The 15,608-nt window shown below is 42.7% G+C and overlaps 1 protein-coding gene across 3 annotated transcripts in view; it reads left to right on the forward strand.

The window, feature by feature from the left end:
* Nucleotides 1–15,608, forward strand: part of WFS1 (wolframin ER transmembrane glycoprotein) — a 1,039,913-nt gene that overhangs the window by 665,570 nt on the left and 358,735 nt on the right. The gene's annotated exons all lie outside the window — the stretch shown is intronic.

Consider the following 15,608-nt stretch of genomic DNA (forward strand, 5'->3'; position numbering starts at 1 on the left):
CCTGCTGGACTCTTTGCAAACAGTCTGGAAGACAGATGGTTCTCATTCTCATGGATGGGAATGTATCTTTATGCTTTCTACCCTTTCCACTAATGTCCAGGGTTATTCCAAAGATCCAGAAGTTCTTTCTAAAAATGTGGTGGTGGTGACTCCCCTTTGGCAAAGGCAACAGTGGTTGTCCCTTCTTTTCAGTTTTGCCAAGGGCAGTTTCCACAAGGTTTCCCTCAGACTGGATCTACTCACACCGGACAGTGAGAGTATTACACCCCAATCTAGAGGTTCTTCAACTAACTGTCAGGATGATAACATTTTGATACCTTTTAGCCTCCTTTTTTTTCTAAGCATATGTAAGAGGTGCTAAAGGAGGTGAGAAAACTAGCTATTGGAAAATTATGTGCAAGTGGAAAATATTTTCCATTTAGTGCCAGTCAAAGAACTAGGGACAACTTTAGGCTGATTTGCCTCTGGTTCTAGATTATTTGTGCGAGTTACCATCTAATGGCCGTTTGCATTTCTCTATAAAGATGCATGTTGTCCATTTCTGCTTGTCTACCCCTGGATCTTTCCTTTTCTAATAACACATGCTAAACATTTTTTGAAAGGACTGTTACAAACTCATCCACTTAGGAAACAGGTGGCTTCTCCTTGGGATATGAACTATGAGCTTGAGAAGCTTACTCTGTCTCCATTAGAACAACTCGATGAGGTCATTAATTTGGAGGATTATTCTACTCATTTCTCTGGCATCTGCTATGAGAGATCTGAGTTACAAACTCTTATGGTGAGTCAACCCTACCTTGGTTTTCCACAGGGACAGGGTTTCTTTGAAAACAAACCCTACCTTTTGCCTAAAGTGGTCTCCAGAGTGTTTACTTTAAACCAGACTATATTAATCTCCCAGTTTTCTTTCCTGAACAAGGAACATGGGAGAAAGGCTCATTCACACTGTAGGTGTCCACAGGCAGGTCAGATACTACCTAGGCAAAACACGAATCTTCATGAAAAGTTGAATGTTAAGTTGTCAATCTCGCCTTCATTCTTGCTTGATGGGTTCGGAGCCGATCCTCGGCTCCGACTCGGCACTTGCTAAGCTCGAGAGTCACTTTTACCAGCTCGAGGCAGCCCCATATCCCATGATGCAAGGCGGTAAGTACCCAGATCTCGTTTGCCGCTTCGCTGATGAGGTCCTCCTTTTACCAGCTCCTGGTAAGTGATTTGCTACTTTGCTATTTTAGCCCCTTTTAACAAAAAAACCCTTAATTGTTAGTTTTATATCAGTTTTAAACCTTTTCTGACAGAAAATTCTCTGTCTCTTCTTACTTTTTTAGTCAGACTTTCACCCAACCCATCCCCCCCCCTGTTAGGGTGTGTGTGTGTGTTTACTAGTTATACCTTTTGGTATATTTAATTTAATTTCTTTGACTGGTGTGTGTGTCTGTGTGTTTTTTACACCATGTCTAAAGAAAGGGTCTCAGGCTTTAAGAAGTGTGACTCGTGCTGTCAGAAAATGTCTCTGACAGACGGTCACACTTCTTGCCTGTACTGTCTGGGGCCTCTTCACCTGCAGGACTCCTGTGCTATATGTCATTCTTTCAGCCAGAGAGTCCTGCAGGAAAGAAGAAATAAGCTGATTTTGAGGGGCCTTCTTAAGCCGGAGGGCTCTCCGGCTAAGTCGGCTCCATCCAAGACTTCTAAGTCTTCCAAGGCCCAGGCTTCTGTGTCCAAGCCTGCGGCCTCGGCTCCGACTCATTCAGAGTCAAGATCGCCCGCTGGAGTCGATTCTGGGTTAACTAAACCTTCGGCACCGATGGCTATCGGTGCCGATTCTGGTTCGACCACTTCGGTATCGGTTCCGACCACCATGTGGCTCAGGCATCGGTGTCGACTCCGATCGGCTCCGACACCGTTACTTTTGTGGCTGTATCTGCTCCAGCTGGAGCCGATGCATCGAAGCTACCTGTCGGCTCCGATAAGTTGTCGGCTCCGACAGGTTCAATAGTTTCATCGGTTCCGATGGCTCCTTCGAGGAAGAGGTCTAGGTCTCCTTCCTTGGAGCCGATACTTTCGGCTCCGGCTTCACCTCTCCTCTCGGAACGGAGCCATCGGAGCCGATCTTCAAGGTCATCCAGGCTTTCTGACCATGATTTAGAGAGAGTGGTCAGTAGATTACTTAAGTCACAGGCACTGGCCCAAATGTTACATAGCCCGTCTCAACAGACGGCTATTGGTCCACACCCATTGCAGTTCCTCCTTCAACTCTACCCCAGAGCTTGGAGTTGGAGTCTTCGAATGGTTACTGCTACGGCTGAGGGACAGATACCCCTTCTGTTCCTTCAGCCTCTACTCTTATCTCCTCTTGAGACCTTCCTTAGAGGGATTCGGTGGCCGGGCTTCCATGGTCTCCTCCGAGGGGTGAGTGGCATCGGACCCTTGTCCCAACCCGCTCTTCCCCTTGGAGCCTCGGCCTTGGTGAGCTCTGCTCCGACATCTGCCTCGGAGACTTCCCTTCGGTGGTCCCTGGAGTTCCTAGCTCTTGAACGGGTTCTCTCGGACCTTCCTGGGAGGGAGCATTCGAGGTGATGAAGAGTGTGCTGGCCACGGGTATCAGCCAGCAGTCTGTTCCCTTAGCTCCTCCCTCTATAGTGCCTGTTGACATCTCTGCCACTTCTCTTGCTACAGGACCCAGAGATCCTCCGCCTCAGGTTTCCCCATTGGGAATATCCCCCTCTTCCGAGGATTCTCCTGATGTTTCGGGTGATCCTCCTAGGAAGAGGACCTGTAAGAGGAAACATGTAGACTCCCCCGAGTCTGTCACTTCAGATACTGACTTAGATGAGTCAGAGGGATCCCCAAGATCCCCCTCTGAGGATGTCTCCTTCTCAGACATCCTAGAACTCCTTAGACAGAGGGGAAACTGGCCCACTAATAATCCCTCTGAGGATGAGTCAGTATACCTAGAGGCGTTTGGATCTCGGCCCTCCACCTCCTGGGTGTCTCCGCCTTTCGACCCCCTTATGCAGGTTATTGCCCGAAAGGCGTGGGCTGCTCCTGACTCTGTAGAGCCAGTCCCTAGGAGGCCTTCAAAATTTATTACTGCCCCATGTGATAAGCAATTCCTCACTAAGGGTGTCCCCGCTGATGCCATGGTAGTGGCTGCTGCCACCAAGAAGGAACTTGCAGATCCTTCCGTACCCGTCCATCCTCCTAATAAGGACTCTAGGACCATGGATAGGTATGCAGTGGCGGATGTTTTCCTCAGCGACCTTTGCTATGCGTCGCTGAATTACCTATGTCACTTCACCAGACTCCAAAGGGATATCCTTAAGGAGCTAGGTGATGTTGTACAGGATCCTACAGCTGCAGGGGCTCAGGAAAAAATTGCTTCGCAGCTAGGAACCCTTAATTCCATTGCAAACTCCTCCATGCGGCTAATATCATATGCTGCTGATGGAGCGAGTAGCAGCAGGTACAGGTGTGGCTCTTAGACGCCAAGCCTGGATGCGGCTATGTGACTTTGCAGATCCCTTTAAGGCGTCCTTCACAAATTCTCCCTTTGATGGGTCAGCTTTGTTTGGCCCTCAAGTGAAGGAAACTTTGACCAGGTGTGAGCAGGACGGCAAGACTCTTTCAGCCGTAGGAGTCCGTTTTTCCACCCCTTCTAGACCTTACCCCAAAGGACAGAAAGGTGGCAAAATGTGGTTCCATAAATCCCAAGGAGTCACGCCAGATTCACGTGGTCAGTTTACCCCTAGAGGCAGAGGGGTAACAACAACAGACGCTCTAGAGGCAGAGGGGTCCAAAAACCAGGGAAACAGAGAGCCTCTCTCTGACAAGCCCTTTCAGCATCCCTGAGATGTTGCCCGGCTGTCCCTCCTTGGAGGCAGTCGGGAAGATTATCACTGTACCCAGAAGCCTGGCACTCCCTCACTCAAGACAGATGGGTACAGTCGATCATATCCAAGGGTTACATAATTCCTTTCGAGGAAAGTCCTTTCTACCCCTCAAATTCCCTTCCAGATGTACCACCCGGTCTAAGGGAAATTGCAGAGTTAGAAGTCTCAAAACTACTGCAAAAGAGCCATTCAGCCAGTTACAACAGACCATTCAGAGCCGGAATCTACTCAAGGTTCTTTTTGGTCCCCAAAAAGACGGGAGACTGGAGACCAATATTGGATCTCAGCAGACTCAACAAGTCTGTGAGGAAGACAAGATTCGAATGGTCACTCTTCAGTCAATTCTGCCCTTCTTACAGAAGGACAACTGGATGTGCTCAATAGATCTTCAGGATGCGTACTATCACATCAAAATTCACAGACGCTCCAGCAGATTTCTCCGCTTTCGGCTGGGGCCCAGTCATTTCCAGTTCAGAGCCCTGCCCTTTGGTCTCACTACAGCCCCCAGAGTGTTCACCAAATGCATGGCAGTGGTCACGGCTCACCTGAGACGTCAAGGATTCCAGGTGTTTCCGTATCTCGACGACTGGCTCCTTTCAGCCACCACCAGGCATCAGCTTATTCAAGCCAGGGATTACACAATAAAGCTTTGTACTCTTTTGGGCATCTCGATCAACTTCGAAAAGTCATCCTTATCGCCCTGCCAGTCTATTACTTTCATAGGCAAACTTAAACACTGTTCGGATGTCAGCTACCCTTACAGATCAAAGAGTTTCAGACATTCAAAGTCATGTCAGGATCATTCTAGCCAACAAGAAAGTACAGGCCAGAATGGTTCTAAAGGTATTAGGCCTCATGGCTGCGGCCATTACTCTTCTTCCCCTGGCTCGCTTCTACATGCGCCTTCTTCAGTGGATGCTGTTCATACAGTGGTCGTACCAACAACTTCCAATGCGTCACCAGATTCTGGTGACACAGACTTGCAAAGATCATCTTGCTTGGTGGATCACATCTCCCCAGGTTCACCAAGGCAGACACTTTGTACCCCCATCCCCGGTAGCCACTGTCACCACGGATGCCTCCCTGATCGGGTGAGGGGGTCATTATCAGGGCAGGATGGTTCATGGGACGTGGCAGCCGTTTGAGTACCACCTGCACATAAATGTCCTGGAGATGAGAGCAGTGCTTTTAACGTTGCAAGCCCTCAACGACTTTCTTCCCGTAGGGACAATTGCAGTCCACACAGACAACATGTCTGTAGTTTGGTATATCAACAAACAGGGCGGAACCAAGTCCTACCCCTTGTGTCGAGCGCTCAGACTATGGCAATGGGCAATCTCCTCTCATCGGTTTCTGGTAGCAACGCATATCCCTGGGAAAACCAACATTGTAGCGGACAGATTGAGCAGAGCTATTCTCATGCCTCACGAGTGGTCTCTCAAGCAATCTATAGCGGAAGAGATATTTCTGGAATGGGGTCGTCCATGTTGCAATCTTTTTGCTACTCCCCAAAACAGCAAATGCCCAGACTTCTTCTCTCTTCCCTCTTCCAGGCCATCCCCCCAGAGACGCTCTGACCCAGGATTGGCCCCAGGGACTTCTTTATGCCTTTCCTCCATTTCCTCTGATCCCTCAAGTTATCCAGAAAGCTACCGCTTTGAGAGCCAAATTGATTCTCATTGCTCCTTACTGGCCTCGACAAGTTTGGTTCCGTTCCTCCATCGTCACCTTTTGGTGCAGCCGTGGCATCTGGACCCAGTGCCAGATCTTCTGATTCACCAATCCGGTCAGCTGCACTGGTCTATCCCTTCTCTCAACCTCACAGCATGGTTGCTCCACTTCCTTCCTTAGCCAGGCTTCCTTTGATCTCTAACCCTGTTAGAGACATCATAGTAGCTTCTTTAAAATCCTCTACCAGGAGGATTTATGCAAGCAAATGGAAACGTTTCTCTTATTGGGCTAATGCCAAGAATATTGATCCTTTCACTGCCCCTGTTCAGGCAGTCCTGGACTTCTTAGCAGAGATTTTTCATGCAGGCTCCTCTTCTTCCACAGTCAGAGTTCAATTGGCTGCTATCTCGAACTTTCATGTCGGGATTGCAGATCACAATATTATGTCCCATAGGCTTTGTAGGGCCTTCTTGAAAGGAATTTTCCTGCTAAAGCCTCCAATCAGGAATCCTCCTCCTCAATGGGATCTAAATTTAGTGCTGACATCCTTGATTCTTCCCCCCTTCGAGCCAGCTGTTTCTTGCTCCCTTAAATTTCTTTCTTGGAAAACTTTATTCCTGGTAGCTATCACATCGGCCAGGAGGGTGTCTGAACTTCATGCTCTATCGGTTCGACCCCCCTATTTGGTTTTTCACAAAGACAGAGTATCATTGAGAACTAATCCGACCTTTTGCCTAAGGTCGCCTCAAAGACCAATTTGAATCAATCCATTGATCTCCCTGTATTTTTCCCAAACTATTCAGACAGAGCCGAACAAAAACTACATTATCTTGATGTCCACCGCCAACTCAGATATTATTTGGACAGAACTAAAAAATTTAGGAAATCTGATCAACTTTTTGTTTCCTATGCGGATAACAAGAAAGGCCTTCCTGTCTCTAAAGTGACCTTGTCTAGATGGCTTTCTTCGGTCATCTCTGAAATTTATCTGCTCAGGGGAAAACAGCTGTGCTCAAAACCTAAAGCACATTCAACTAGGAGCTTAGCTACTTCTACAGCCTTTCAAGCTAGACTTCCTTTAGACACTATTTGTGCAGCGGCCACTTGGGCCACTCCTCATACTTTTGTTTCCCATTACAAATTGGACTTGGCCTCCAGGGATAGAGCCAGTTTTGGCTCTACAGTCCTCAAGAGTCTGTTCCATTGAGCCACCCAGGATAGAGGTGCTAGGCACGCTGGTCCCATCAAGCAAGAATGAAGGCGAGATTGACAACTTAACATTAAGAAGTTATGTACCTACCATAACGCTCCATGTTAGTTGTCTTCTCGCCTTCTTTCTTGCGACCTCCCTCCTTCCCCGTGCCTGGACAGACCTTGTTTCTCTAAGGAGTTATTATGCTGAAGACCATTCAGTCCTGGTCTTTTTTACATCCTGTAAGCTTTCTTTCTTTCTTTCTTCCTTTGGGAAGTGTTTTATGCTTGGTGCTACTGCCCTTTGTCATCAAACGAGATCTGGGTACTTACCGCCTTGCATCATGGGATATGGGGCTGCCTCGAGCTGGTAAAAGTGACTCTCGAGCTTAGCAAGTGCCGAGTCGGAGCCGAGGATCGGCTCCGAACCCATCAAGCAAGAAAGAAGGCGAGAGAAGACAACTAACATGGAACGTTATGGTAGGTACATAACTTCTTATTATCTGTTTGTCTCCTTTGAAGGTTAGAGAAAAGGACAACCAGTTAAAAAACGGCGTCCAGGAGGGTTATTCCAAGCTGTTGATTTTTGTTATAGTCATAAAAGTAAGAAGTTATTCCTGGAATCCAACAAATCAAAACCAATACCAGCCAACGATGTTGCAGCAAATAATTCCAGGAAGGACTGGATTCATGCACCAAAACAGTACTCTTTATTTAAACCACAAACGACATAAGTTAAGCGCTTTCATCCATGTAAAAAGACTTCATCAGAACACAATACACAAAATCTCACTCCCTTATATATTTGAAAAACCCGCCTTTTACACTAATTATTCAATTAGCAACTTAACTGACATTAAATAATTAAAAACCTCTCATTTGTATCCAACTTAATACATAGAAAAAACATTTAAAATATCTATAGATGTATAAAAAATCTATGTATATATAAACAAAATTCAACATGAATATCACATTTGAACTCATATCTATGTACCTTAAAACAATTAATTGAATAAAAACTAATACTATATTTTTAATTTACATTTTGTGCTATGCTGAATTATATGCATTTATAAAAATTCTGTCGTGACTGTGTCAAGACTGTATAGTGTCAAAATGTTCATATCTTATATACATTATAACATAAAAAATTGCAAAACTGTTGTAGTTATTTTTATTATAAAAAACTATGTATATTAGAGGACTAAAAGTACTGCACTCATACAAACAATACTACCATTTATTGTATAAAAAATATAAAAACTGATGAACAATATTAATACAATATGTAATATCAGAGTAGACAGAATATATACATATATTGTCTTATACTCTAACTAAGGGTTTAGTAGGAATCACTTCATTGAGTCCAGGGGATATAGCTGCATTGAGACTTATTTGCCACTTGATTTCCTTTTCACTCACCACTGCCTTAATATTTCCCCCTCTAGGGTTAGGTGATACCACTTCCAAGATGGCAAATTTGAAGCCAGTGCAATCTGAGCTATTTATCAAGTGACGAGACAGAGCATTATTAGTATCATGTTTCCTGATACAATACATATGATCATAAATTCTGTTTTTCAAGCAGCGATCGGTCTTCCCTACATAATAATTCAAACATGTGTCACATATTGCTAGATAAATTAAATGCTGGGTCTGACAATTTCCATGACAAAATCTCACCTTGCTTCTGATATTATTACTCAAGGTGATAGAGGGTTCTTCAAATATGTATCTGCAATAATTACAGTGCCCACATTTCTTAGTACCCACTTTGCATATCTTCCCTTTCCTCTGGTAACTGGATTTAACTTCAATTATTCTCTTTAGATTGTTCCCCGTTTTAAATACAAATTGGGGTCTATGAGGTATTTTATCCTTTATAGTAACATCACTTGTCAATATATTCCAATTGGACATAATAATGTCCTTAACTTCCTTCGTATGCTTGCCATATTTTAGTATGCAAGCTTTGGTATAATTGTCATTCCTAACACCATTGTTGATATTAATATTATTATTTCCCTCATTAGTATTCTGAAGTCCAATACCCAAGAGTGGCGGGTACTTTCTGCCCCATTCGTGAGATACATATGAAATTACATCTTTGATCATACCAGAAGGATATCCCTTGTCCATAAATAAACTGCCAATGTATGATAATTCTTTCAACATACATTCCTCAACTGATGTCATTCTGGCAGCTCTAATGCACTGACCCTTTATTATACTCCGTTTGGTTGAATAGGAATGGGCACTGTCAAAATGTAAATATCCATTACTGTACGTGTCCTTCCTAAAGATCCGAGACTGAAAGGACTTGCCATCGTTGTATATATATACATCTAAATAGTTAATCCCCCCCGTATCAAACTGATGAGTAAACTTGAGGTAACTAGTAGTGTGATTGATATAATCTACAAATTCTATGAGTTTATCCATGTCTCTTTCCCAAAGGACAAAGATATCGCCCAAGTACTGGACATATGTTTTGATATATTGCATCCAAGTAGATTGCAAAACAAATTCCTTCTCCCAATCAAGAAGTGCTAAATTAGCGTACATGGGGGCTGAAGCTGCCCCCATGGCTACGCCAGTCCTTTGTCTATAGTACTCCCCCTCATAGTAGATGTAATTATGATCAAGTACTATATCCATGAATTCAGTAAGCAGGGAGATGTCATCCTGACCTAATCCACTATGATTGTGTAGGCTGTTATGAAATCTATTGATGCCATCATTCTTGGGAATGCAGGAGAAGAGATCCTGTATGTCAATAGTGACAAACACAAGGTTGGAACTCCATAACTCTTGTTTGAATATTCCCAAGAATTCCCATGAGTCCTTCATGATATGTGCGATGGTGTTGTACATATGCTTCAATCTGTGATAAATAACTCTACCTAAAGGAAATGCTTTGCTGGAACTCCCTGAAATTATAGGTCTGAATGGGGGATCCAGGAGGTTTTTGTGCACTTTAGGAATCCCTGTAATGGTGGCCAAAATAGGAAATTCTACTTTGAGGAACTTATATAAGTCCTCACTTATTCTGTTTTCCAACAGGTATTCCTCCAGGTACGAATCTATTCTGCCATGCGCTATATTCACCTGGTTAAGGGAAGAGGCCTCATACTGGGAAGAGTTATTTAGCAATTCAAAGATTTTACTAATGTATTTTTCTTGATCATATAGTACAATTCCTCCCCCCACCCCAATTTGTATTTAAAACGGTGAACAATCTAAAGAGAATAATTGAAGTTAAATCCAGTTACCAGAGGAAAGGGAAGATATGCAAAGTGGGTACTAAGAAATGTGGGCACTGTAATTATTGCAGATACATATTTGAAGAACCCTCTATCACCTTGAGTAATAATATCAGAAGCAAGGTGAGATTTTGTCATGGAAATTGTCAGACCCAGCATTTAATTTATCTAGCAATATGTGACACATGTTTGAATTATTATGTAGGGAAGACCGATCGCTGCTTGAAAAACAGAATTTATGATCATATGTATTATATCAGAAAACATGATACTAATAATGCTCTGTCTCGTCACTTGATAAATAGCTCAGATTGCACTGGCTTCAAATTTGCCATCTTGGAAGTGGTATCACCTAACCCTAGAGGGGGAAACATTAAGGCAGTGGTGAGTGAAAAGGAAATCAAGTGGCAGATAAGACTCAATGCAGCTATATCCCCTGGACTCAATGAAGTGATTCCTACTAAACCCTTAGAGTATAAGACAATATATGTATATATTCTGTCCACTCAGATATTACATATTGTTATTAATATTGTTCATCAGTTTTTATATTTTTTATACAATAAATGGTAGTATTGTTTGTATGAGTGCAGTACATTTAGTCCTCTAATATACATAGTTTTTTATAATAAAAATAACTACAACAGTTTTGCAATTTTTTATGTTATAATGTATATAAGATATGAACATTTTGATACTATACAGTCTTGACACAGTCACGACAGAATTTTTATAAATGCATATAATTCAGCATAGCACAAAATGTAAGTTAAAAATATAGTATTAGTTTTTATTCAATTAATTGTTTTAAGGTACATAGATATGAGTTAAAATGCGATATTCATGTTGAATTTTGTTTATATGTTCATAGATTTTTTATACATCTATAGATATTTTAAATGTTTTTTCTATGTATTAAGTTGGATATAAATGAGAGGTTTTCAATTATTTAATGTTAGTCAAGTTGCTAATTGAATAATTAGTGTAAAAGGCGGGTTTTTGAAATATATAAGGGAGTGAGATTTTGTGTATTCTGTTCTGATGAAGTCTTTTTATATGGATGAAAGCGCTTAACTTATGTCGTTTGTGGTTTAAATAAAGAGTACTGTTTTGGTGCATGAATCCAGTCCTTCCTGGAATTATTTGCTGCAACATCGTTGGCTGGTATTGGTTTTGTTTTGTTATAGTCACCATAATAAGCCACTGCCAGGCAAGATTGCAGCCCATTCAGCAAGGGCTTGGCTTCTGTGGCTTTCTAGAAAGGGGTGCACTCGATGTATTCTAGAGGAAGTAACATGGTCCTCAGCGCACACACTTTTACAAAGCACTGACAAACTGGACTTCTTCTGCAGGTCCAGAAGATACTTTGCTAGGACTGATTCTTTGTGAGCTGCTGGAGTCATAATTTATTGTCCTCCACCTTTTTGCCCTTTTCCTTCCGTAAGATACTGTAATTTACCCATATATCTTCCTCTACTGCAGCAGTGATCTCTGTTTGACTATAGTGCAGATGTGCAAGTTAAACTTATTATAATGGTAGATGTTCAGATAGATCGCTGTTGCAGTAGCTTCCCCTTCAGCCAGATCCCTTTTTTGCTTGCATTTTTTGTGTTGCCAGGGTGGGGATTTGGCCACCCTAGATTTTATATCATTACCGTTTTGTTTCCTAATATTGTTCTTCAGGGTTCTTGCCCCCCCTCAGGCAAAAAAAAAATGCTGTGAAGCTTTTGGCTCTCCAGATGTCTGTTATGGAGATTTGCTGGAGCTCTACACCACAGGAATGTGTTAAGCACCCTTAGCTTTTGGAAGCTGGATGGTTGCAGTTGGGGATGGAACCCGTGTAGCTTAGGCTATTGCAACAATCAGCTGCTAGAATATCTACTTTTATGGTAAGTTCCACGTATTACTTTCATACACCCTGTCATATCTTAGACTGTACATTGTCGAGAAGTTATAATAAAAAGGCAAGTACACGGAGCTGCGTAGGAAAACTGGCATTCAGTCTCTAATTATGTGACTGACTGCCCCTTGGCTTTAGCTTTTATAAGAAAAGTGCCTATTTCACACATTCTGATGTAGGTGACATGAGTCTTCCATATGATTTTTTTTATGCATTCAGTAAGCTCAGTAGGTACACTGCATCAGTCATTCAAGTTATTGAAAAGAGTAGAAACTGAGGACATCAAACACAGATCTGTAAAGTGACATTTGTTAGCAACTTTGTTGCCTTCTATACTAAGTTGTCAGACTATCTCATGCAAATGTATTGTTCATTCATTTTCATGAAGTTGTTCTCAATTTTTAGTAATGGGGGATGACTGATAACAGCGACTTGTTAATTCACCTGTTTTTCAAAGTGAAAGTCAAAGTAAACTTTATTGCCATTCAGAAATCACACAAGTGCAAAAACTGAACAAAATTCCGTGTCTCCAGACTCAATGTGCAGATAACATATAGACTAAATTCACAGGCATTTACACACATAACACCTAGCTATTAAATCGCGGACATGCAGGTAGGCAGACTAATATTGCACATAATTAGAAACACATTTTAACAGTTTTGGAAGTGAAAACTTACTTGCATGAGACTTTAGTATTGCACAGGTACTTGGTTAAAACGTTGCACTGATCCTTGCTCAGAAAGAGATATTTGAATATTGCACTGTGAGTATTAGGTTCATAGGTTCATACTAGGCTATCAGCCCTGGGGCAATTATAAGCCTAGCCCGATTCTGTATGGCTTACGCCACCCCTTGATTTGAGTATACTGTGCCCTTTTTAAGGTTTAGTTTACTGTGCCTCTGTCTAATAGTGACATGGGAGTAATCCCTGGGACAAACCTACGATCCCCCATCCACCTATCGAGATTCTTCTTGAAGAGATTCAGTGAGGTGCTCTGCCTCACATGAACTGGAATTCTATTCCAGAGCGAAGGGAGCCTCTGGGTTATGAACCTGTCCCTCCAGCAAGTTCTATTTATTTCTGTGCTGAGGTTCAAGTCCCTCGAGCGTGTGGCTCTAAGGGATTTAGATTTACTGAGGTGGAGCATGTCCATTAATTCTGGATTTGACATAGCTTTGTATGTCAGGCATAGATCGCCTCGAAGTAGGCGGTATGCAACTGAGTAGAGCTGGAGTTTTTTTAACCGAGCAGCATATGGCATCTGTTTGAGACCCTTGATCCTCTTGGTGAGATACTTTTGGGGTCTTTCTAATTGCTGCAGGTGTCGGGTAAGGTACATCCCAAAAGGGCATTGTATTCTATGATGGCCCTGATGAGGGATGAATAAAGGAACATGATTACCTCTCTTGATCTAGATGTGAAACCCTTTGTGATGAGGTGGGCTATGTAGAAGGTCTTTCTAACCACTTTGGCAATGTGGTTTTCAAAGGAGAGATTGCTATCAACTTGGGTCTCCAGGTCCCTAATAAGTTTCTCTGTACTTAATGGGTTTCCGCCTATGTGGTAATTTTTGGGCACATTGTTTTTGCCAAAGGGTATGACTATACATTTTTTGGCATTTAGCTTTAAACCATGGCGCTGGCACCAGTTATCTGTCTCTGTGAGACCTTTTTGAAGGATGTTTGTGTCAGCTGGAGAGTTGATTATGGCGCCCAGTTTGCAGTCATCTGCAAAATTGGTGAGCCATAGTCCTCCCACGTTTGCCTGTACCTCGGAAAAGTATATACCGAACAAGAGTGGTCCCAGGACAGAACCCTGTGGGAAGCCACTTGTGACCGGCTTCGAGTCGGACATGGCTCCAGCAACTCTCACTCTGTGGGTTCTGTCTTTGAGCCAGTTTGCGACCCATCTTGTGACATAGGGGTTTATATTTAATCTGGATAGCTTATCTATGATGCCCGAGTGGGGTATTGTGTCATATGCCTTTGCAAGGTCCAGATAGGCTGTGTGGACTACCTTCCCTTCATCTATGGCTTTGGTGACTGTTTTGAAGAAGTCAACCAGGTTCAAAAGGCAGGATCTGCCCTTGACAAAGCCGAACTGGGTAGGATCTAGTGTCTGTAGGTCCCCAATGTCTTTGTTTATGAGCTCCATGATGATCCTCTCCATGGCCTTGCAGACTAAGCTAGTCAGGCTTATGGGGCGATAGTTTCCAGGGTCCGTAGAGGCTCCACCTTTGTGGAGTGGGACCACTGTTGCTGTATGCCATTCTGTGGGCACATATCCTGTAGTGAGGCTGAGATTGTATAGCTGTTTTATTTGAGGGATTAGTTCCTCTTGGAGTTCATGTAGGACGCAACCTGAGACGCCATCTGGTCCCATGGAAGCAGTGTTTTTTGCTTTGGAGAGGGCAGCCTTCACCTGAGCATCAGAGATGTTTGGGAGGCAGCCCTCTGCCAGGATAGATACTTGCTCTTTTGGGGGGGAGGGGGGGGAGAAGTTTGCACTGAACCTGTCTGCCAGGATATTGGCGATGTCTGTGGGTTCAGTGTATTTTTTGTCGTTTAGAATCAACTCAGAACAAGTCTGGGAGTTGCATCCCAGGTTTCTAACATAACTGAAAAAACCCTTATGATCGTCTTTGGTGTCCTGTGCAATTTTTCTCTCGAAGCTGGCCTTGGAGGATTTTATAAGGGATCGTAATTTTTTGCTAGTACTGATCAGAGATGCCTTCCCTATTAGGGTTTTGCTCTTTCATGTAGTAGCTTCCTCCTTCTGTTGTACAGTTTATTTATGGCAGGTGTCCACCAGACTGGACGCCTGCCTTTGGATGATTGGGTCTTGGTTTTGTTTGGGATAGCATGATCCATGCATTCCTGGAGATGTCCGTAGAATGCGTTTATATAGGATTCTGCAGTTTGGGCCATAGTTTCCACTGGCCCTGGGGCCTTCAAGGATTCCACTTCGGTTTTGAGAAGTGAGAAGTTCGCTTTTGAGAAGTTTTTCACTGTGGTTTTCTATTGCACTATGGTTAACTTACAAATTCGCAACATGTATTGCACTCAAAGAAGAGATATTGTACTGCATTGCTACTGCCCTAGATGGCCTATAAGTTACAGTCATGGTGAATATTGCACTACGTATTTCATGAGACTGGTAACCAGGAAATGCACGTTTTACAATTTAGATTAAAGCTGATGTTTATTATCAACATTCACTGATTTAGGTTTTTATGTTGTTGAGAAGAGAGGTATGTATAATGTGTAATTGTAACACGGGGTTAAAAGATTGATTAGTTCAGAAGTACAAATCTTAATTAGGATTAAACATTCTGCTCCACTAAAAGATTCGATTTAATTTTCAAACAATATTTTCTTGTTTGAAAAAGAAGTTTAGATCAGAAAGAGGGGTTGCCAGTTAAGTATCTAAATGAGGGTCTGGAATGGAAAGGAAGTTTCTTGGTTACCAATGAGAGTCTCTAGGTTATACTGTGTAGTGTATAATTAGGAAGTAGTCGGTGGCGTAGCAAAAGGAGATTGTTGGGCATGGCCATATGAGGATGGAGAAAAAAAACAGTTGGATAGAAATCTCACCTGAGAAATGTTTGGTATTGAGAAATTTGATGCATCAAAGTAGTCAAATGTGCAAGGACATTTTTCTTTTGTAGGGTTAGTAAGCAG

This window comes from Protopterus annectens, chromosome 2.part1, assembly GCF_019279795.1.
Source record: "Protopterus annectens isolate FY-2018-M chromosome 2.part1, PAN1.0, whole genome shotgun sequence".
In the NCBI taxonomy this organism is placed as follows: Eukaryota; Metazoa; Chordata; order Ceratodontiformes; family Protopteridae; genus Protopterus; species Protopterus annectens.